The sequence below is a fragment of the Lates calcarifer genome, unplaced genomic scaffold, assembly GCF_001640805.2.
Source record: "Lates calcarifer isolate ASB-BC8 unplaced genomic scaffold, TLL_Latcal_v3 _unitig_1631_quiver_445, whole genome shotgun sequence".
NCBI lineage: Eukaryota > Metazoa > Chordata > Actinopteri > Centropomidae > Lates > Lates calcarifer.
Window position 1 is genome coordinate 126,141 of NW_026115660.1, and position 24,990 is coordinate 151,130.

The 24,990-nt window shown below is 42.1% G+C and overlaps 2 protein-coding genes across 3 annotated transcripts in view; one reads left to right on the forward strand and one right to left on the reverse strand.

Annotated features, from left to right (window-relative positions):
- Positions 1 to 24,990, reverse strand: part of LOC108889745 (dedicator of cytokinesis protein 3-like) — a 144,103-nt gene that overhangs the window by 112,175 nt on the left and 6,938 nt on the right.
- dynlrb1 (dynein, light chain, roadblock-type 1) overlaps positions 1 to 24,990 on the forward strand; it is a 231,357-nt gene that overhangs the window by 91,053 nt on the left and 115,314 nt on the right. The window contains exon 1 of one of the 2 annotated variants that reach the window (XM_051067376.1): positions 8,855 to 8,866. The exons of the other annotated variant lie outside the window; for it this stretch is intronic. The gene's annotated coding sequence lies outside the window, so the exon portion shown is untranslated. Of the gene's footprint in view, positions 1 to 8,854; positions 8,867 to 24,990 lie in introns of those variants that run through there. 2 annotated transcript variants of the gene reach the window in all.

The window sequence follows — 24,990 nt, forward strand, 5'->3', positions numbered from 1 at the left end:
CAAGTGAAACTTCTACAGAGAAACACTCACCAGCTTAAGAGGTGCTGATCTGTGGCACAAACACAAGCAGGAAAAATACAAAACAGCTGCTGACACTGCACCAAAACATGTATAGAAGCATTTCAGGCAGCAACTGCTGTTGTCAAGGATGTTTACTCTTAAGTAAAGAACTGAAACTGAGTGCATTAAAAGTTAAAGTTGTGTCTGCTAGTTAGCCTGTTCCTCTGTGAGTCACTTTCATCAGTCTTTCTGAAAAGCTGTGTTATGTATCTGGGGTTCAAGTTCTAAGACGAATGTGCATCCACCATATACTGTCATTAAAATGTTAGTGTGACAGTAAAAACAGAATATAACAGTAATAGAATGCTGAATGAGCCCATCTGTCTTCCAGGATTCTTCCACAAAAAACAACCCGACAACAAATGTTTAGAAATGCACATATGAATCTATATCTGCAGAAGACTTGGAGCTTCCTCTCCACCACAAACCACTGATCAACTCGATGACAAGTCACCATAATGAAGTTTGTGTGTTGACACAGAAACCAGATGGTCCAACAAGAACACCAACTCAGCTCATTAATTATTTGTCATTAACAATTGGAACAACAGCTGAGGAGGACCAGGATTACTAGTCCTTCCTGAACAGAGTAAAAATGTAGAAAATAAAAGCAACAGACAGAATCATTTTGTTGAGTCGTGGATGGAGCTGGCTTTGAGAAATCTCCCTCTGACGGGCTCAGAAGCTTCACTAATTGACTGTAGGGAAATTATGTGCACTTACACATCAAATGCAGCTTCACTGTGGACGCATATGGGCCAAGATGGAATAGACAGTGACAGCAGCACAACGATTTCAATGTTAGTGAGTGAGCATCTCAGGACTGCTGCTGATGTCTGTGATTACATATATATGTGTGTGTGTGTGTGTACTGTACATCTAAATGCCTTAACATTAAACATCTGTGACTTCGTCTTTCAAGCAAGATTAATTCTCATTTCCTAATCCCCCCCCTCCTGTTTGTTAACAGCAGCAGCAGTAACTGTCCATCGACTTGCAGCCACCTCGTCCTGCAGTAATTGATTTGTTTGAAGTCAGACAGGAGGAGACTGAGGCCTGCTGGTGATGTGTCTTCTTACAAAAGAAGCATTAACCAGGATTAATCGGGATTAACGAGGAGAAATTCTGATGGACAGGACCCCCCACTCCCCCCACCTTCCCCCCTCAAAAAAAGCCACCCCTTCACCCTGCAGGCTCACTGTACTCCTCCTATCCCAAGTCAGAGCAGATTAAAATTTCCCTGGTACTAATTGGCAGGTGGAGACGACAGCAGAGTGGCTTGTGTTTACAGTGCGTGCCTGCATGTGTGGTCCTGTCACCGATCATCTGTGTGTGTGTGTCTGTAGATGTGTTTCTTTGTCCGTGTGTGTTTGTTTAGGAATTTGTGTGTATATGTGTCAAAGAGTGCATTTCCACAGAAAAGGCCTCCACCCCCTCCCACTGTCCAAATGTTGAGTCATCCTCAACTTCTGCTGCAACACTTCTGTCTTAATATCCTTAATAATCTTTATGAAATCTGGTTTAAGTTCATCTCTTGAGTAAGAAATTCACAGAATCAGGACTGAGACTTTACTGAAAACAATTTTGACAATTGATTAATCATTGAAGTTATTGTAAGAACCAATGCCAAACGTACCTGTACCTGTCTCAAATGTGAACTGGTTTTATGGTAATAGTTGTTTAGGAAACTAGAAGAAATCCATGGATATGGTGAGATATATATTAGCAACAGGATGGAGAGAAAGCTGCCAGGAAGGAGAGGAAAAACAAAAATAAACAACAGGGACAATTCAACCAAGTGAAAAGTGAATGTGTAAAAGAATCTCAACAACTGCAGGAGTCACATGCAGCTACCACTGAGTTTTCCTTTGGGAGTAAAACCTACATTAGTACAAAGACTGAGGCGAGCTGACTAATGCAAACTGATGAGTAAACTCCAATCTGAGAGTCCTAATCTCACTGTGACATCTCAATCCCACCATTACTGGAATTAACAAAGCAGAGAGGAGAGACAGAGAGAGGGAGGGAGGGAGAGAGAGAGAGAGAGAGAGATCAACAGAGAATGAGGAAAAGAGGGAAGAGTTTGGCAAATTGAGAAAGAGAAAGATAGAAAGAGAGAGGAAATAAGCCAGAAAATTGAGGTGAGAAGCGAGTGGAGGAGAGAAGGAGGAGAAGGAGGAGGAGGAGAGGAGGAGGAGAGGGTGAGAGAGAGAGAGCCCCTCAGGCGACTGTTAAACTGACTTAATCAGATCAACTTACTGACCTGGATAAACTCTGCTTGACTGGAAAACACAACTACTCACATAACAAACCGCCCCTTGAGATCACAGATAGAGAGGGGTGTGTGTGTGTGTGTGTGTGTGTGTGTGTGTGTGTGTGTGTGTGTGTGTGTGTGTGTGACAACGTGCTGTAGAAAAGTAAGAAAACTTGTATAATCAGGTAATAAAACTGGTGAAGCCCACACTGAGCTCTTGATTCGTTACAGAGGAGAGAGGAACATTAGAAATGAGTTTAAAAGAGGAATAGAGGAAAAAAGAAAAGGAGAGACCAACAGATAAGAGGGGGGGGGGGGGGGTGTGTCATCACATTAAGGCAGTGGTGAAAAAGTGGTGAAAGTACTCTACACAGATACAGTCCTAATTAGAGTCATTCATTTGCACTTGTCTACAGCAAGTGGCTGAGACACAGATAAATGCTAACTTTAGCCAGCTAACAATCTCCCAGTGAAAATGCTAATGCTAATTTGAACTTAACACAAAGTACTGCTGAGGTTGACTGGACTGTCCTAAGTTTTGCAGGTGTGAAGTTCTGGACCAATAAAAATGTCCTGATGATGTCAGAGGATCACCAAACATATCACCTGGGATTCATCAGTGTCTGTACAAAGCTCTGGTCCAATCTATCCAGTAGATTCAGAGAGATTTCACTGGATAAGTGAAAACTTTAACCTGCTTTTATCATTCAGAGGATCACCAAAGTTATTACGGCATATCCTCTGAGGACCATGAATGTCTGGTATGGAATTCAGTGACAGCCCATTCAGTAGCTGTTGAGATATTTCAGTCTGGACTAAACGCTGCCATCCAAACCTTCAAAGTTTAAACGTGCAAAGATGTAGAAGGTCCAGAGGAATGCAGGAGGCGATAAAGAGAATGGAAGACAGCTTGAATAAAAGAAGAGTCTCTGTGACGTTGCAAACATGCTTTGCTCAGCTGAAGCTTATCGACGGTAAAATTTGCCCACTCGAAACACCCCCAGAACCCGGAGCTCGTTTGTTAAATAAACTGGAGTTTTGAGGGAAGATTTCCTCTGATTCAAGCCAACTTTAATTTGCCCGTCAGAGCAGACGCTGCACTGATGTTTCTCTCCAAACTGTCAATGACTTCAGGCCAAATCGAGCAATCGTGCCATCAGCCTGGAAAAAGCAAAACGCTGGGTTTCATGAAAAGATGGACAGAAGAGGAGAGGAGAGGAGGAGAGAGGAGGAGAGAGGAGAGGAGGAGAGGAGGAGAGGAGAGGAGAGAGGCATAAAGAGGAACGAGGAGGGAGAAGAAAGAAAGGGGAGGAGAGAGGATGTGAAAAGGGGAGTGGAGGGGTTTTTCCTCAGCTGAGCCTGTGTGTGCAGGAAGCAGAGTTCACTGGGTTCTCTCTCTCTCCTCTCTCTCTGTGTCTCTCTCTCTCTTTGCCTGCCCTTCCTTTGCAGCTTCCATACATGATCATGAGCTTTTATGGATCACTGCACATTGTGTGTGTGCATGTGTAGGTGTCAGATATTTTGTGTCTGTGAACACATGGGGGGACAGGGGAATGTGCCTGTTAAGCATTCCTCACAGTGTGCAGGCTCGTTGTGCCGCCGCATTGTTGCAGGACTTTCCTTTGTCTCATAAGACAAACAAACCTATTTATAAAATAACACAACAGCACAGACTCTCTGGCACAGTGATACATCACGTGGGGTCATTAGACCACAACATGATGAAAAGTGGCCTGTGGTCTGAACCAGGCCTGTAACAGTTTGTGATATGATCATACACTGCAAACAGCAGGGTTTTTGTGTAGGAATATAACTGCATTTCTTCCTCTCCCACTGAGACTTTAAGAGTGAAATTCAAACTGTTTCTTAAAGATCAAATGAGCAGCACCCCACCCAGAGAAAGCTGGACTTACTGACATTACTGCTGTTGGTACACATGAGCTAGCTGTGCAGGGTTTACTGACATCCACTTAGAAGTGCTTCAAATTGTTAACTCATAAAACACAAGGCTTCTTCCCTGTCCCACCCAAAACTGGAGAAACTGCTCATTAGTTATAGTCAATTAACAGAGAATAATAATTCTGTATATTGCTTGTACGGCCGCAGTTATGACAATCATGACCCAGCACTTTTAATGATTAAACAGCCTGATCTACAGTGAGTCATGAAGATGATCTGATGTGGTGCCATGACGCAGGTGAGACCAGGTAAAGTTTTTTAAACCCTGCATCAGCTGTAGTTCATTACAGTGTTTTTTGTTCATTCATCACTGGTCTGTGGCTGGCACCTTGTGCCTGTCAACACCACCAGCAGCACCTGTGAAACCAAACAGGAGAAACATCCTTCAGTGAGTCAAAGACAGACAAATCCACTGAAGCAAAGAGCAGCTTTACTTCCACACGATGTGCTGGAGCATGACACCGTGTGGTTTTGGTTGTATACTTGTCGGTGTGTGATTGAGACCCGCTACAGTTCACACTGTCGCCAAACCACACACACACACACAATGAGCATGATTTACCACAACACAAAAGACAAAGACAGATCCATGTTCAGAGAAGAGAGAGACAGAAATATGGAAGAGGCATAAATGAAAGAGACGTGTGTGGCTTCTGGCTTCAGTCATGTCATGTTGTGTCACCACGTGGCCTGTGGCTCCACACATGATATTATTAGTTTGCTCTCAAAGCTGAAAACCATTAGAGAAACAACTATGAGGGCAGTAAGAGTGGTGACACATTTAGTAACAAACTGATTGATAACTGATTGATAACTGCATGTCACACCATGGAGGCTGATTAAGTTGAACTGAAAGAACAAGGATGACTTTACCTGGACTAGATTATTTCTTGATAAGTTGTTTTTTTTAACTTCTAGTAATAAAATGTCAGCATCTCTAGGACTCTCTCCACACAGGTGAAGGGATGTGGGATCAATCGTCCATCTTACAGCTCCAGCAAGAGAAGAACTAATATTTCCCCATGAAAAAATCTTTAGGACAATTACTCAGAAAGGGAACCAGATTAAAGCTGATTTTTCGAGCTGCTGCAGATGGAAGTGGGAGGAACAGAGGAGATGAGTAATTAAAAGAGAAAGAAAGTAGAAGTGAAGTGGTTGAATCATACCATTTTTCTGTATATGTGAAAGAAAGAATTCTCTCCATGGGAAATTTCATGTCGTCATCTGATGTGTGAGAGAGAATCAGGATGGTTATTTTCTTTATGTAGCTCTTATGTATCTTCTGCTTCTCTCCCACCTTCTTCCTGTGTGTGGGCATCGCTCTGTCTATCCAACTCTCCATCACGCCCCCTCCCTCTCTCTCAAACACACAGACACACACTCGTAGGCTTGTTAATGCAGAAGTAATGTAGTAAACTCAAGGGGACTCCCCTAATAGAATCTGCTGTCAAGAATATCCGAGAAGTGAATTTATAATAAAAACTCTCAGAGCGCCATGAACAACACACAGATGTACACACATGCCTTGGAAAACCACACAAAAGAGAAGAAATTAGAGGTGAAGAGAAACTAATCTGATCCAGAAAATGAGGAGTATCATGGGGATGGAGAGTGTGTTCTGTGCAGAGGCCCGCCCAGGCTACACAGAAATGTAATTGGCACCAAAACGGCAGCAAACAGCGGGTTACAGCTGTTGCATATGCCCACGAGCTAAAAAACACAGGACATAACTGGCGTAAAACCACATACTGAGTGCTCTCACAAGTACAAACAATTTTAAATGGATCTGGATCAGTAGGGAGTTTACTGGCAATAACGCTGATAGGCTACAGTGCAACAACACTGTCTCATTTCTGAATGAAACCAATACGAGCACTGTGCAACCTCAGAGCAAGTTAAAGGTAGAATTAAGATTGGCTGAGCAGCAGGACAGCACATTACATTAGAAAATATGGAGCAGAGTAAAATGCAGAGCAGTTTACAATGTGGAGAGAAAGAGCGAGGGATGAGAAAGCTGAGAGATTGAAGGGAGGAGATGTAGTCATAACAAACATCATTTGACTTCTTTAGTGCTGCAGTGGGACCTCGCCCTTCATGTTTTAATCCAGCATGCCTTACATCATTACTGCTGTCAGTTCATTCTGTAATGTCATTCAGTATAACCAGAATCTGTCCTTGTAATGCCTGGCAGCTTAAAGAGAGCATAATATTGATTTCTGTTATTTTTTTCACACCAGTTCCTCCTGGTAACGGAGCCAAAGAGCAGCAGGCCTGTAGCAAACTAGGCAAATAGTCCAGATATCTACAATGACCACATTACTCCACAATGTGCACAATAAGGAACACACTTTCCATCAAATTATTAAGGAGAATAAAACCACAAAGAATCATCATCATCTGTGTTAAAGTAAAGAGCTTCTACAGTGGCTATCCACGTGCAAACCAGCTCAGAAACCCAAATGGTGTTGTTACGGAAGAGAGCAACTGAGAGAACGGTCGGGGTTGCATCCGCGACATCTGCCAACGAATGAAACAAGCAGCAGGAAGAACAAACAGTTTCCTGCTGGTTCCTCCTGAAGGTTATCTGTGCTGCTGGAAGGCTGTGGTGGGTATTAGGCTGATCCCACACCAATGGGGTTTTTTAAAAATCGAGATTTCTGAACACCACCTCTACAGCAGCTAAATCTCAGTATTTTAGCCTTGACAGAGAAAAATTAAATAAAGCTCTTTCTAAAGCAAAGACACATGCCTTCACAGACCAGGCCAGGTTGGTTTTTCTGCGTGAACAGAAGACTTCACCAAAATGGCCTGAAAAGATGAGAGTGATGTTCACAGGCTGAACACTGTGTGCTCATCTTGTCATTTAGCAGCCGCCGCTAAAGCTGATGAACAAGCAAGTTGTCCTTTCATAGCTGAATGTCTCTGGGACTGTGTCTCAGCACAGCCTTTGTTGTACTGAATCTATGCAACTTTTATATTCAGCTTTCAGCACTCAGGAGGAAAAAGCTAAAATGACAAAAAACTGAGATATATCAACAAAAACCAACCTGTCCCCTGTGGAGCCATGCGTCCATGTTGTCCTGTTCTCTACCAACTCTTGACTCTAAGTTAAAGCTTCACAGCTTATAAATATTATATAGAAATGAAAGAAAACAGAGGAGATAAAGAAGAACACACACTATACTTAGCCAATTGAAAAGAACACAACTCATTCTCAGTTGTTCTTCAGTGAAGGTCTTTACCTTCTTTCATATTCAGGTTGTTTTTTATTTTTTTATGTAACATTCCAGTAAATCCACACCTTAACACTGAATAGAAGATAAAACCAGTGACAATATTCATGGGGAGAAAAAAATAACACTGCACCAAAACCACCAAACATCCCTCAAGTCCAAAAATTCTCAGGCAAGCCGTGACAAAGTGTCCTGCATTTACTTTTCCCCCTCTCCTCGATGCCGTGCTATCCTGTTCCCTGCTAGCATCTCTTCTTTCCTCTCCTCCCATCATTTTACTCCACAATCTGTCAGCTCGATCAGCCGCACAACAAGACGAAGGGAAGGAGGGAAAGGGGGAGGAGGGGGGTGAAGAGTAATGAGGTCAGTAGCACTTATCTACAGAGGCTGAATGAGGGATGAAGAGGATGCTCTGGGCTTTCACTCCCTCACACTTTCTTTCTGCCGCTCTCACACACGCTCCCTGTTTTAAATTCTCTTCACCCTACTTCCCTCAGCTCAGTTTCTGTCACCTCATGTTACACGTCTGTTGCCATCTTTTTTTTCCTCTAACACTTTGGAAACCATTTTCATCCCGTCTTTCCTCTATCTTTAATCATCGCCTGACTCCAAAGTCTCTCAGTCTTTTTGGCCTCCTTCTTGTTGTCATTCATTTATTTCTTCTTACCGCTCTGTCCCATCATTTTCTAATATCTCATAACCTCTGTACTTCCTCTTTCCTCCATCCCTCTAACACTCTTCTACTCTTTCTCCAGCCATCCTGTCTTCCAAGGTCGTGGTATATTGATTTTCAATTGACTTAGAGTAAAATGCAAATTGAAGCTGTAATTCAGGAGCAGTCTGACTTTAGGGGCTGATTTCTGTAGAAATGATTCCCTTTTTTCATTGCATCTAATCGAGACAAAAAATACCGTTTTTCTTTTAATCAACTTCCTGAATCAGTTGCATTTAAAGTGAGAACTCTTGCTGCTGAACTAACTGTACTGTCTCTCTTCTCCACTGCTTCCTCAATTATCCCCTCCCTCCCTTTGTCAGACATCCATCCATCCGTCCATCTGTCAAGCGGATTTTACACAAACTTTTAAAATGTCACAAAAAATGAAATGCGAATTAGATGTGTTTCCACCAGCTGGGCAGAAGCGAATAAATCAAACTCTTCTAAATGTCAAAAAGCCCATTCAGGAGAAAGATGGCGAGGATGTCTCCAGAATTCACTGGGCAAATCATTGTGCTTCTTTTGAGTCAAACAGTGTTGGCATATTTCATGCTTTCACCCATGAAGGAGAGAACAAATGTGTTCTAATGCACCAAACAGCAGCCTCACAACCACGTCAGAGAACTGCTGTGGAACAACACTGGACTGTCTGAGGCTCACAGTAAACCTCTGGCCTCTGAGTTATAGGAAAGTCTCTCTGGGTCGAGCTGAATTTAGGATGAAAGGACGGAGGTTCACCAGCAAAAGAAAGAAAATACTGAGCCTATACAGAACCAGCTACGAGCATTTATTATTAATACTAACACTAACATCACTTCCTGATTCTAATATCATTTTTCACAAGAATTTCAAAACCCACTCAGGGACTTGCTGAACAGAGTTGCTTCTTGAGAGTGACTGATGTAGACGAGAGTAAGTGCCTTGCTATTTCATAAGTCTCCAACTATTACAACAAGTATTCCATTGCTCTGTGGGATTCTGAGAGAGCCTCATTTTCTGGAGTAGTCTATGGACAGACCAGCATCAGCAGCAGATGTGAGGTGACAAGCAAAGACCTTAGAATCACTTCCAAGGTCGGAGTTCTTGTGTGTGTGAACTTTGATCAGAGAAAACCTCTGACGCTGAGCTGCTGTCGACTGAGATGTTAAAACTCAAACTGTTCTGAAAATCTTTCTACTGGACTTTTTCATTCCACGTTCATACACGTGTCTGCAAAAACTACGACTGTGTCACATGTTGGCACAATACCCCTAATGTCTCATGGCATGTGGACACACACACACACACACACACTCAGCCCCTCCCCTCCCCCAGGCACTCACCCTCACACTGTCCGATAATAATAATGTGGGACAGGCAGATCCGCCAGATGTTTGTTGGTGCATCTTGGTGTGTTAGTGTGTGTGTGAATCCACGAGCAGGTGCATCTACTGTATGTCCACCCATGCATAGGTAAATATGTGTCTGTCCTACTGTGAAAGCACGATGAACTGTACAGGCTGCACTGCTGAAAATCCTCCTGTTATGTGTGTGTGTACTGAACCTACATGTATATCTGTATGAGTGTTTTACAAGGGTTTTGTTTTTCAAACATGTGAGAAAATAGGATGGATTATCAATGAAACACAGTCAAAGTATCGAGCTTTTTCATACAGTTTGTCATCAGCAGCAGCACAAACATGTCTCTGGGAGTAACTTTGTTTTCCTGTTTTTTCGCTCTAACCAGGCCGTTTGTTCTGTAGCGTGGCCTCGTAGCCTTCTGTGTACCAGCATTAGAGTGAACCAGTGTCCAGATGGCCAGGCTTGCTGTTCCTGCCCTGAAAGTGGAGCACTGGGCTAAGCTTCCATTATACAGGCTTAAAAACACACTAATCACCCAACAGCACTCTGCACTACTGCTGCTTTTAGAGGACGGCACCAGGATGTGTGTGTTTTTATGTGTGTGTCTAATCTTAGCACTACTCTCTGTCTCTAGGGAGACAATCATCGACTGTTATCATGACTAGTAGAGTACTGTGCATCTCCTCATCGATAAACACAGAGGCATATCATTCAATCAGGTCGTATGTGAGGAAAGTTGTTAAATACACAAGTGGGAAGTTATAACAACACTTATGCTTTGTCTCAGTTTATATTGTCTTAATTTCATTTAGTCAATCTACATATTACTCCTGAAACACCAAGCCAACTTTCTGTTTTCAGGTAAACAATGATATATGAGCTTTTTGGTGGAAAATATATTTGTCCTCTGGCAGACTAATTTGCTGAGTGTGTTGAGAAACAGGGAGCTGCTCTGATGTAAGATGCAGCTCCTTAGTGAAGGAGGACTCATTCCCACTGACTTCAGTCCAACACTTTAGTTTTAAAGTTATTAAGTTAGTCTGAGGCCATCCACTCTTGGCAGTGTGTCACCAATAGTGCACATCAATTAACACATTAATGAGCATGGCTGCAGGTCGGAGTGGAGAAACGCTGCCACAGGGAAACACCCGCCTGCACTGCGGGCACTGTTGGCAGAGTGAGGAGCTGCTGGCACTGCCAACCTTCATCTGCCATCCAATTCAATGTGTGGCTTTATGTGTGTGTTGGTGTGTGAGTGTGTGTATGTGTGTAGGGCATCCCCAGGTGCCAGGACCGGCCTGACATCTTGGCCTGGTGCGATGCAGTGGGTCCGTTGTGCCAGTTAGCCAATAGATCCCTCAGCTCCGGGCCCTGATGGGTCGGTGTCACATGCTCCTACATTTGTTATGAAACAATAACTAACTAATTATTTTCACACAACTAATTAAGGAACTGATCTAAAGGTTAATTCAATTTGCTGTTGGATCAAAGGAACAGGGGGCAAATATAAGTTTGGCATTAAATTGTCGAGATTACATCTAGATTTACATTTCATATACTTTACATTACTGCTCACCATTTCGCATTTCATTTAGCATACTGAATTTTAGCTTTAGCTATCGTCACTCTCCTGATTCAGCAGGTTTCGACCTCCCAGGATGCTCTTACAGTAGGTCTGCTGATACACACCACTATACACCAGTCACACACAGAAAAACAAAAAAAGCTGCCATGACACATTACCACAGACAAATCACTGTTCTCTCTCTCTCACACACACACACACACATTAACCATTAATCACACTGCGTACCACCTGTCTTTGCCTCCAGCTGTCTCATGGGCCTCTACTGTACTACTCAGCTCTTTGTGTGTGTGTTTGTTCATCTGTTGACTTTACCCAGCTCTTATACATGAACCCATGAACCTCTCTCCTTCTGTCTTTAAAGACACACACATCACATTATCACGCGACTCTGCAGCTCCCCTCAGCTCTACACACTGCTCACTGTTTACGTTTTACAGCAGTAATCTCACTGTACACTACCTGTTAAACTCATTTTCCATTCACATACCACAGGACATAGACAGGACGGCCACTGATCAGCTGAGACAGGAGGCTGTTGAGGATATTTTGTCTGTTCACTGTCAAGCACATGATCTGTACACCTGAAGAGAAACTCCTAAACTTGGACCACAGATTATTCCTCTTCTCCTTCAGTCTGTTTTTTAGCCTCAGTTACAGATGCTAATTCCCGTTGCAGACCTACTTAATGACTTTGCTGATAAGATGCGTTTATTTTACTGTGAATAAATAATTCAGGAACACTTTTCCTGTTGCTCTTCCTCATCGTGTGAGTGAGACAGTCAGAGAATCCGTTTTTAAAGTTGGCTGTGTGTTTAAATAAACACTCCTCCTCTGTGTGTGTTCATCTTTGTCTAACATCAATACCACTGTGTGAGTGTGTGTCTAACTGTTCTACTTTCCTGAGCTGTCACTGTTACTTTGTTTCTCTGTGACCCAGTCGGAAGTTAAACCCTTCATCTACACATTGTGTGGCAGATTGTTGTGTATTACAGGTCTAACAGTCTGCTGTCGTACCAAGCTGTCTCATCCTAGAAAGAAGCTGAGTCAGCTCAGCTCAGTGATGTCACCTTTCATTTGTCCTTCTTCCCACAAGGCACCACAGCTGCCTTATGCTTCTTAGGGGAATGAATGGGTGTCAGGTTACACATCTCATTGATTGTGAGCAGCCAGCTTAGCGGTCACAGTTTGGATCAGCGAACTCATCATTCATCCAGGAACACGGCTCTTCAAAATAAAGGCCAAGGTCTTAAAACTAAGAGCCTGGACATAAATGATTCACTGTTCATGTGCATGTTTTATATTGCTCTTTCATGAGCACTTCCCCCTCCCCTCACAGCCATTACACTCATGATGTGCCTGATGATGGAGTGACGTCCATCTAACTCTATGAGCCATATGTTCTCTTTGGCCTGATGGAGGTCTGACTGGCACCACACTAAACGTCCTGCATGTATATCATCACTGCTCTTACCATCATCTGGGCTCCTTCCTGTTAACCAGAATCCAACAGTACTGTCAGCATCTCCAACTACAGTAAGTGTTGTGTTGTTTCACTTTAAATCACACAGTCAGAGAGGACCAGCTCAGTCTTTCCTGAATAATAACCTGCCATTTTTAGACATGATTATTATAAGAAACCCTCAAAGCCACAGCACTTAAGTTAAATGTTAAGGAGCATTTAACATTTGATTTAAGGGCACCACTAGAAAGACTTTTAATATTCACTTAATAAATCATGCCTTACTGGAGCTGGACTTCATTTTAATGGAGTGTGTTTGTTTTGATGAGTGTTTCCTCTGATGGATCCGATTAAAAACAGCCTTTTCCTTTTTAGCGTACAGTGTATCTGCTCAGCTCATAAAGACGACAGTCAAAAGTAACCGGCTGCCCATTTAGTTTTACACTAAAAGCAAGGTAATGCCTGTAGTATAAAATATTACTACTTCCATGAACTTGCCCAGGTTGAACTGCAGAGCTTTCACTGCTGTCGCTGTTCCTCTGTCTAAGATAATATGGATATAGTGAATTTTGTTGCTGTAAGAAATTCTGCTACTCTTCTGATTTTGTTGCCTAATTTCCAAGTATTTACTTCAAGCCTTATGACAGCCAGTGGCTCTGAGGAGTGACTGCAAACACGCTGTAACACCAGAAGACTTTAAAGGAAGCCAGAAACACAATTTCAGTAAACATCTCCTCTGATTCCAGTAAAGTTTAGCTTGAATTAAATAGAAAGATAACACTGCTGTGTGTTTGCATGCAGCTCATCATCTATACAGTCCACCCTCCAGTCCTCACTCCTTCTCTCTGTCTGTATTATTTAATAATTAGAATTTACCAAAAGACAAACTAAAACAAAAGAGCTTAAGATAGAAACTGTAATCCCACTGATGATGTTTATCTCTTAAGAAGTTACAGAGATGATTGAGGCATCTCTGCAACAGCCATCTGCTCTAAACTGCTGTCTGTGGCACTCACACAGAATTACCAACAACTTCAACACCACATTTTAGTGATATGAAGAAATATAACATGAGACTAAATAAACTTATCTGCTGTCAGAAAGTTTCCAGACTCTGCATCCTGTGGTATCTATCCCTTGAATTTCTCTGGGTGTTTTTTTTTGTGGCTAATGTAGCGAATAGATGAACAGGAAATAAATTCTGCTCATGTTTTATCAATGAGCAGTTTCAGTTTTCAGTCTTGTATGCACAAACACACTACACATCAACATTAAGATAAAAACTTGCACACATTCTCTCTCTCTCTCTCTCTCTCTCTCCTCTCTCTCTCTCTGGGGTAACTCCAGCTTGCAGCGAGGCAGCAGACACAGGGTGAGTTGCCTGTCTACTGAATGAACACAGATAGTTTGCACACACTTTACACTGTCACACAAGGCGAGAAAACCTCACAACACTTAGAGCTCATGTGTGTCTGTCTGTAAAATAGAGACGTGTGTGTGAGTTAGAGACAGAAGGACATCTGTGCATAAAGGCAGGAGCTGTGTGTGAATGTGTGATATCGCATCAGCATGAATGAGATTTCTTCATTCATCCACACGAGATGAGTTCATGACTTCATGACGTGTCCTAAATACACAACAGCAAACATTCAGGTCAGTTTTACACAAATTCAGCTTCAGCTTCAACTGTGATGAGACAATCTGATCCAAAGGTAACCTCTGTCTTCTGTGAAACCACAGTACAAACATCCAGTGTCATACTGTGATACAGGAAGACAGAACTGCACCTGTGGTAAAGGTTAGGCTAGTCTAATTAGCTGATTAGCTTTCATTAACCCCCCACAAAGATAAAACAAGAGATACCACAGAATGAACTAAACCATGGCTAAAAATTGTTGTCTATACAGCCTGATGAATTTATTTCTACTGAGCATCCAGTGATTTTTTCAGTCCAAGCAGAAACAATGTTAACATCACAACCCGGTAACATTCAATGCTGATTTGTGCTACATAACCAATTTAGTGAAAGAGAAAACCAATGCAGTGAAACACAGTTCTGAAATATTGTTGGCTTATTAAGCAGTTAGGATAAATATTTGCCCACTAATGTGTTCAGTGTATGAACAACGGGGACAGTGTTTCACTTACAGTTGGTTTTCTCTTTCTCTTTCTGTGTCAAACTAAAACTAACTTTAAATTCAGAAGTCCAATGCACCTGCAAGAAATCATCTACAGTACGTAACACAAGTCCTACACACAGGCACATACTGTACTGTATTATTTATAGCTCCAGTAATCAGGCCAAATGGAGGTGTAATGGTTCACTAGATGTATCGGGAACTATGAATTCTACATGACCTGCTGTTTTGACAGTTGTCAGTTGTACTATAGCATATATAACATTTCTAAAAAATAGCACTGGCATTTATCATTTAATAAAGTGATCCTATTGTTATGACTGAGGTGAAAAAAAACGTATTATTTGCGTAAAATCGTCAGATGACAACAGATCAAATAAAGAGCAGCAACCTCTGGCACTGGTGGAGATTCAGCATCTTTGCTGCTTGGATAAACCTGACTGAAAAAACCCTTCGTCATCCAGCTAACAGTGTCCAGTGATATCTGAAGCCCAGGGTCAAACTCATTCAAGTCTTGTAAAAATAAAAAATGAAAATATATATCTCTGATTCTGCTACACCAATTTTTGTTTTAAGTGTCCACTGTGAGTCTGACATGTTATGGGAGTGCAGTGCCACATCAGCGGAGCACTATTCACTCTCTCCCTCTTACTCTCCTTTCCTCTACACCCAGTATATGACAGATGAGGTTACCTTGCAGGAGGGTTTTAAAATGTGAAAGTGTGGATCAGCCTCAGAGATGATGTGTGTTAATCTCTAGAGAAGCAGCTGGCAGTGATAAGATGCATAAACACAAGTTTTAAACACATTTACACCACAGTGTATAATCTACACAGAACAACACACACACATACTCACACACACTCTACAGCCATTACTGCCAGATAGGCCGAGCCTAATCAGGTCAATGGAAATGTCCAACAGTCCATCAACTGGAATTAGATGGGAAGAGAGAGGGAGGGATGGTGGGAGGTCAGGAGAGAGAGACAGAGAGAGGGAGAGAGAGAAAGGAAGTGACAGAGCGAGGGTCAGAGGAGAATGTGTGTGTGTTTGGGGGGGGGGGTTAAGATGGCGTGAGAGGGAGTGGAGTAACACGTGACGTGAAGAATGAAGAACACGGTGATAAAACATTTAAATGGGAGGTCTATAATTTATGTTAATTGATGTTAATTCTGACCCTGCTCTCCTACGCACTCATTCTCTCTCTCCTTCACATGCACACCACTGCAATAACTCCAACTGTTGCCACTTGGGAGTGACACGGGCATCAACTCTGATGGATGAACACTGATGCCGTCCATCTGTTTTACTGGACAGTGTTACCGACCCAGTGCAGTATTTTATACATATCTGTTATGCTGCTTTCTTGTCAGATTTTGGAGCATTAGTGCAACAGGAGCTGTGCTGCATGTGGAAACTAATAAAAAAACACCAGAAGAACATAAATAATGTAAGAGACTTTTAGCTGACTACATTCAGGTGGAAGGGTGACTAATGATAATAAAGCCAGTCTTATTAGAGACTGAGGATGCTTCATATTTATTTGTACAATGCTCTAAATGGGCTAAAATCTCATCTGGATCATCTGGAGTGAACACTGAAGAATAATGTGTGGTCAAAACTTTAAGGTTTTTATTCCATCTTATCAACAGTGTACAGTAGCACAGGTTCTTCTTTCTCTCCACTGGACCTACTGACACCTAGAAATGTTTCCCTCAAACATTCAGCAGTCCATTTTCACCAACACCCTGTGTCCTAGAGTCCCAGTCCACTACACACAGCAGCTATTTCAGATAAAGCTTTTACCATTAGCCATGATGATCGTGTAAACCCATCTGACCCACACACTGTGAAACCTGTAGGCTCCAGAGCAGCACATTGACCCCTGGCTTGTTCCCGGTCCCTCATCACCCTCAACCACTCAGTGAGGCCCATTACCAGCCCATTATAGTAATTCAATGAGATGTTGTCTGCATGGCAGCCTGCAGCTACCCCCCACTCCCAAACACACACACACACACAGGACTGACACACAAAGCCCTTTCATGAATGTGAAGAGTATAATATGAAATTTATATGTGAAAGTCTGCATCCAACAATATATGAACAGTAAATAAACAAACTTCCTCCTCAACAAACAAACAAAATGTTCAGACACAATCTATAAACACAGGTCAAATCCTCTCTACATACAGTACATCCAGCAAACACACAGTCAGTGAATGAGTCAACAATGAGACAAAGACAAGAAACTGATGAAATCAAGTGGCATAAAACACTTTAGTCCCAAAATGAAATATCTTCCATCTGCTGGTGTTCAACTCATTATGGATGTTTACCGACATCATGAGCCAAGTGGTTGAAAAACAGTTACATGTTGAAGATGGAATCACTTATATTCTTATAGTAGTGGCTGATGAATGTAAAAAATAGAATAGAGCCTAATGGAAGGACAAGTTTCTGCATTTCCCTGAGTGAAATAAAATGGGTCCCAGCACTATTACAAACCATTGTAATGGACTCATTAATATTAAAAGCCACAGAGCATGCATTAGTTAATTGTTTACATTAGCCTGTAAAACAGCCTGAAAGCCAGTTTAGAGGGTCAAAAAGAAAAGAGTTTTAAAAAGAGGAAAAGATTAAAAAGCACTGCAGAGCTGCATGTTCCCACAAAATCAAAGCTAATATTTATCTTTTGTTCTGTGTCATGAAAACACTGAAATATGCTGCTGTTTCTTTTGATTTCATCAGCAATGTCTCCAAGGTCCAATTTTATCTTTCTCACTGCCAAACAACACACACACACACACACACACTTACATGTGCCTAAACACACATGAAAACTAGCAAATGCTCATTCACTCGTACACATGCCTACACACTTGCTTGTCCTTGTCCACACACACACACACACACACACCCCCACAGAGTGAAGCATAGATTCAGCCTAACAAAACCCATGGTCAAGCATGCATTCGACACTGCCATCCAATTTATGTGGCTGAATGAGCAGGCAGCGGGGTGAATAAGCTTTAATAGGTTAAGGGGGGACGTGTGAAGAGCTCAGAGCCTGGGAGGTTTACAGCGTTACACATACTGACTGCTTATAGCGTGTCCTCACAGGAAGGAAGTTCTTCATACAAAGTCTCATTCAAAAATCTCATTTGAAAAAGAAAGAATAAACCAAAGGGATGTCAGTTAGGCAAAGAAAAGGCGGTTTCATCTGAATCATCGTTTGGGCATACACTACTGAATAATATATGGCCAGTGTGAGATGCAGCGCTACAGTATTACAGTGAAAAAAGCTTTTTTTCGTTTCAGTTTGACATTTAAGTTCAGCCTGCAGGTTGACAAAATGAAATGGTTTCACAAACTGAACATTTTAGAGACCCACATTTTTCATTCTGTTGACACCTCGCTGGAACACGAACTAAAATGCAGATACCATTGTACCATCATGCAGTGGTAAAACAGGCGTCTAAAACTGGTGTGTGGACTTGTTTCTCATTGGCTACAATATCAGGAGCTGCAAATTACACTGTTTACTTTTTCTTAAGTGATGGGCTTGGATTCAGAGAAAAGCTGGGGACCAACAAACCCTCGAGCACAGATGGTGAAATTAGGCCTAACTTGCATGATTTCATACTGTCAGTGTGGAAAGTGGGCTCAGAAAGAGTCCTCAATGGGCATTTTGAAAGCTGAAATACTTGGCTGCTTTTCTTTCTACTAAAAAACAACTGAGTGGGCAATTATTTTACTTCTTTATCTGACCTACTGTCATATAGGCCCTATTTATAGTGCACACTGTATGAAGAAAAAAAGGCACGATGAAGGAGGGATGCTTGGGGATAAGATACTTTAGAACAAGAGAGTACAAAAAAGAGCTGCAATCATATCCCTTACTTCAAATCAAATCTGCAGATGCATTTCTCCTCTGTGACAAAAATATTAATAAAAGTTGATCTATGATAAAACAAATTAGAGTGAACCCTCTATCTTGCATTAGTGATTGAAAGAAAAATGGCTTTATTCTAAGAATTGATGATAATTGAAAGCGACATGAAACTCAACCTCAATCTGATAACGACTGAATAAAACGTGCAGATGAGAAAGCAGAGCCTGATGGATGGACCGGAGGAACGATGTCACATCTATAAATAGCATTTCTATGTGAAATATTCATTAGACTAAGTGAGAGATAGATGGATGGAAGGGAGTGGGGAACACGGGGGAAAGAATACCGATTTAGATGAGAAATGTGAAAGAGAGGGAGGTTAACAGAGAGTGAGAGATTTACAGGAAGAGAAAAATACAGACAGGAGGTGAGGACTCAGAGGTAGATTTGGAAGGAATAGGAGGGAGAGAGAGAGAGTGAAAAAGAGGCTAAGAAATGAGGGAAAACAGACAGATAATTGGGCCACGGTGTCTGCCCCCCAGCCTGTGGTGTCACCCACCATTTGTCTCCTCCCTCATGCAGAGAGAGAGCGAGCGAGGCTCAGGGCAAAACACAGTCAAAAAATATGACAAAAACACACGGGTAATCTTCCCTCTGCAACACAGGAGTAAATACAAACATGGAATAAACGAGGAGGCGTTAAACTTTCTTCACCCTGGTGCCTGAATAAGTAATTGTTTTTTCTCACCTTGGGGTCCAGGCTCATTAAAACATATCCCTGGCTTTGTATGTGGAGACACCGTCAAGCATGAGTCATTGTAGAGAAAGCCAGGGAACACATGGTGGGCAGTGAACCAAAATGTAACGTACAGTGGGCGTTGGGTCACGGATCTTCTGTCCAAAAGGGATGTTTCATGAACTAAATAGAAATCTATTAAACTAACGTTTGTCTTGACATTTAAAATTTGAGAGTTTTTTCCCTCTAAGCTTGGGGGCGGTGATTTATTACTTATTTTAAAGATGAGCAGCATTTCTGTGCTCAGTGAAACTCTGTGAACCTCTTCTGTTTTATTTTGTCCTTTACCTTCCTGTTGTCTTTCATGGAGCCACATCAACTCAACACAAGAGGTTTATTCCCAAGTTTAAATTATCAGGTATTTTCTAACTGAACAGATTACCGTCCAAAACTTAGGTCATACACCAAACACTCTCAAAGTCACAATGAAATATCAAATTCCAAAGAGTCACTTTCAATATGCCATAGAGAACATTTCTGTTACTGTGTCACATGGAGAACATTTCACCAGGTGCTGATAATTTTGCTGAAGCCCCAAAGGTTCATGTCTCCAGACCCTGGCCTGCTAACTGCTCTGAGATCAGTCCCATCTTAAGCTCTAATCAATAAATCTGAGAGAAAAATTTGTTGACATTTTAAAAAGTGTAACTCTCTTGAACGCACTTTGGACCAGCTACAGGACTGCAGACCTACTGAGCCAGCAGACCTTTTTAAAGCACTAATCAATAAGTACAGAGACAGGCAGGCTGGCATTGCATTTCAGGAAACTATGGTGCTCAGAGACAAAAGAAAAATCCAAGATGATGAAATAGTGAAGGTGTAACATGTTGTTTTTCTGTTGTTTAGCCTCATTAGATTATTTCCTCTTAATTATATCAAAATGTACATCTTGAAAATATTTATTTTGGCCAAGATGACTTAAAACACAGCAGTTGAGAAGGAGACTGATAGGAGTTTGTGGTGCTGGAAAAAAGTCCAGTCAGCTGCTGCTGAGTCCGTCTGTAAGATCCTTTATAAACTGTTTAAAGTGACAGATCCCACTCACAGACACACACACACACAGACACACAAAGTCACTTCTGCCTGATCCACTTGTTCAAATGAAAACTGTGACTCCAAACAGTGCTGTCCATTGAGTGTTTGGAAACTATCCAATCAGAGGCAGCAGAGGCCAAAGGCAGGCAGGACACTGACTGGAAGGTTACTAGTTTATATTCAGGACTAACTGGAGAAAATGAATGAGAAACACTCTCCTCTCTGTCACATCAGACTTTAACACAGTAGGTCGCTGTTTGTTTCCCATTTACACCTTTTTTTAAGCCTCATTTGTTTCCTCACTTTAACTCAGTATTTTATTATTAGACCCATGACAACGAATGTCCTCTTACCTTAGTGAAGTAGTCGTTTTTAAGCTGGACCTTGTTTTTCCCTGAACCACACCAAGTTGTTTTTGTGCCCAAACTTTAACCATAGTGACGTCACATCATGAAACAGAGCGACTATCGACTCACTCTTCAGTGTTGCTCTGTAAGGTACAGACGTGTAGGACAAGAGATCTGTAATGATATTATATCATTTTACACTTACAGATACATAACATTTATGTAAAGAGTAATATTGACGGAGCTCTACCTTATGCTAAAGCTGAAAAATGATCACTGATCAGCTACTAATCATTTGACAAAAGACGATTCACTGATGCAGTTCTTTCTATCTTTGTATCCCTGACTAAGTCTGATTGTTTGTTGTGTCTGTGGGGTTCTCTGGTGTAGTGAATATCCATGTTTAAGTTTTGTGTCTTCAGTTAAGCAGGTTAATATGTTAGTGTTGTCAGTGTGAGGCAGTGATGGGGGCTGTGTGCGATCCTCCTCTCTCCTCTGGATGGAGCTGAGAAGTTGGACCGTTGTTATGGCGATAGTGGAACCAGCCTTGCCAGGGTGTCCGCGGAAACTGAGTGTAACCATAACAACGACGGAACTCTCCTCTAGAACGCTGTTGTGTTTAAGACCCTCGAGACACACTAACGCTCACACACACACACGCATACGCCCACTGGCTGACTGCCAGCTAGAGATGCAGCCCACATCCAAACCAGAACTCAACACACTGAAAGCAACAGAAAAAAGTTTTCCCTGACCCATGAACCGCAAATTAAAACTTTATGATTTTTATTCTGTCGCAAACACACACTTTTCTTTACAACTTCCTCTCCCGGTTTAAAGGATGAGCCATCCTCTGTGCATATAAACTAGATGACAGCTCCCTGCTTAAACACAACCCCAACTCACTTCTCCAAAACCCAGAACCACAGGGGGTAAGGGAGGAAGCTCACTAGAGAGAAGAGCGAGGCGCAGTCGGCGAGAGAGACAGATCGTTATCCAGTAAGTTTCAAAGCCGATTCCCTGTTGCAGTATTTTCAGGATGGAAAAAGTGTGTCACAAAATGTGTGTTAACCTGTCCCAGTTACAGCCGGATACAGTATGAACAGCTAAAACCTTTGTTTTGGTCTTGAAAATGAATATGATGTCAGCCCACTGAGCTCTGTGGTTTTGTTGATAGGATGGGTAAATGCCCCGCACATTGGAAATCCCAACCCCTGATGAAAACAAAAATCAATTTCAAGCAAATGAAAAAAAAGATTTTTCCAATATTAAAATGGTTTTGTTGTTGTTGTTTTGTGTGAAATCATCATCTTACTACACATTCTAATGCCAGTGGAATAAGATTTAAAAGGACGTGGACAATGGGCAGTGAGAGTGCAGAGATAGATGTAACAGGAGAATGTGAGTTTTCAGATAAAGGCAAATAAAGACAGGAGGAGTTACAGATGCAGACTGAGCTGGAGAGGGAGGAGGCAGAGAGAGGCAGCATGACAGTGACAGAGACACAGATTAAAGTCAAGTCTAAAGAGAATCTGAGAGGGGAGTAAAAAAAAAAAAAAGACCCTCCCAGAGTCCAGGGGAGGTTCCTCCTGTCAGAACAGAGAGGGGGGGGGGTGGCTTTACTAAGACACTGACCTGAAAATGACAAACACACTCACAAGCACTGCAGAAAAACTAAATCATTTCTGGAGCTACATAAAACACACACCACATACACAAAGCCTGAATGCACATACACACATGAAAGTACACAAAAATAATTAGACACATACACAGTTAGATGAGAAGAGACTATTTAGATCAGCGAGATAATCAGTGATGTTAAGTGATATGTGTAAAGAATGTACTGCTCTAAGTACGGGGCAGTGCGCTCTGAAGTCCTGTAGCTCTGCACAGAATCCTTCTCTGCCTGCTGCTCAATACGCAGCTTAATTTTCTACAGCGGGGCTGCCTGGGGGTTAATAGGAGCTTTGGTGCCAGTTATGGATGTGATGCACGATTCACTGTTGGTGGTGCACCATCACTGCATGAACGCAGAGGTTGGAAACATGACGCACGTACAGAGCAGCCTAGATCAGCTTGTTGCTGCTCGTGATGAACTTCCCGCCTACATCTGAAAAGCCCAAAGCGACCGTCGTGACTTAATGTCGACTTCACCAGAGGAGAAAGAAAATAAAGAGGCGAGGATCGAATAAGGAATCCTCTCCTCTCCACCTAAATCAATGCGTGGCTGGGTGTGTTTCAGCACCACGGACAGCAGCCAGCAGCTCTCAGGCTTCATCGTACTTTTAATCTTTAAGCCTCCTCACACTGCGTCCTTACAAATACAACATGAGGGAAAGATGGAAAAATACAGTGTTAGGTCTTTTTGCTGTAACCCTCCCACCCCCCACTTGCTTGAGAGCAACACTTATTATTGTTTGTGTTAACAAGATGTTTCGCCCTCCCGCTGGCACCTACTTGCACTGAGCCTGGCAATATTTAGACCTAAGCACAGCACCGCTCAGTGTTTACCAAGGATAGACCACAACACTGTATGTGCCTTTCACTGCAGCACTCCATTCTTCTTTTAAACTTTTTCCCCAAAATTTCTTAATATGAATTTTTCCCTAAATAACCCAGTTTGGCCCCATAAAGACCAATAAAGATCTGCTTATATGCAAACTCATGAAACAGGAACTAATGACTCAGTGCTGTGCCTTCTATAAAAGCCTTACCCACTGAATAGACAGCTAATAATTGGTGTGAAACTAATGCACAAGGCTGGACTGAGATAAATGAGATCAGGCCAAAGTTCAGCTCAGTTGTTAAAATATTTGGTAAGAACCACGAGCTGGCAATGTTTATTCCTTTGTCCTTTGTTCTGTATTGTTGTACTGTTGTTTCCTGACTGGGTCTTACACACACTGAGGCCCACTGTCGTACTGAGTGCGGGTGCTGGGTGTGTGTCTGTTGGGAACTGTGGTGATGACTGTTTCGTAGACTAATCCTCAGCTGGAAACATGACGGCATCACACAACCAGCTCAGCATCTTTCTCTCTGCCTGTTTATCTCCACTCTGTCTCTCTCTCTGCTTCTTGATAACTGACTGTGTTTTGTCAACCCATCCATCCACCCCACCCTCATCACAGACCCTGTCACTCCTGTCACATGACTTCCTCCTTCGTCCTGTTACGGCTGCCAGAGGTCACAGAATAATAAAATGTTACTGTGCAGTTCAATAAGCTGCTGGTACGGGGGGGGGATTTTTTACAGGAGGACAGTTTGGATCATTATGATCAGTTAGCCATGTTTGGGTGAATTACAAAGCACAGCACTGGTTCTCTGTGGGAGGCCAATAACCTGTCTGGAATAACATTTATCAGAATTGTTATTATCGTTATGAAATGATTTTATTTGTTTGTCATTGCTGACCTTCTTTTTCCAGTCACATGTGATTGCACTGGTCACACAGTGACCTAAATCCTTTCACCATGGACTGGTTCTATTCACTGCATTAACATTGTATTTTATTGTAGCATAATATGACTGTCAGCAGTTTCCACTGCAGAAGTCTGACCTGGTTAGATTCTAGTGTCTGTGGAAACACGCTGGATCTCTTCCCAATTAGATGTTTTTCTCCTCTGAGAATAGCTTTTATTTTAAAGAAGCTGTATGATTAAAGCTACAAATCTGGGTCAGTACAGATTCAGTACATTCTCACAGGAATCACACAGTATGTTGCTTAATGCTGCACTGTGACATTTTCAAAACTCAGATGCAGTACACTTAGTGACCATGCAGGTGGAGGTTCAGGTTCACGGTCAGGGATGCTTCAGCCAAACAAATCTACATATAAAAGATGCATAAACAAACATTAATATCTCCAAAGGTATATTTAAAATGGATGCCATCTAAATGTACAGTCACATTTCTCTGAGTGTTCTGATAGTTGCTCATATTCTTGAGGGTGGGTGTCCTCTGGCTAACAGCTCCCACAGTCTAAAAACATACAGCTTGTGTGATCTGGGAAGCATGAATATGTTTCTGAATATGAGTTAGCTCTGTGCTAGCTTGCACAGACTGAGCAGCATTGTGATAGGCTTTAGCCCCCCCGAGACCTTAACAGGACGTATAGAAAATGGATGAATCAGTCCATCTGAATACAAAGTGTAGCTGAGCAGAGAGGCT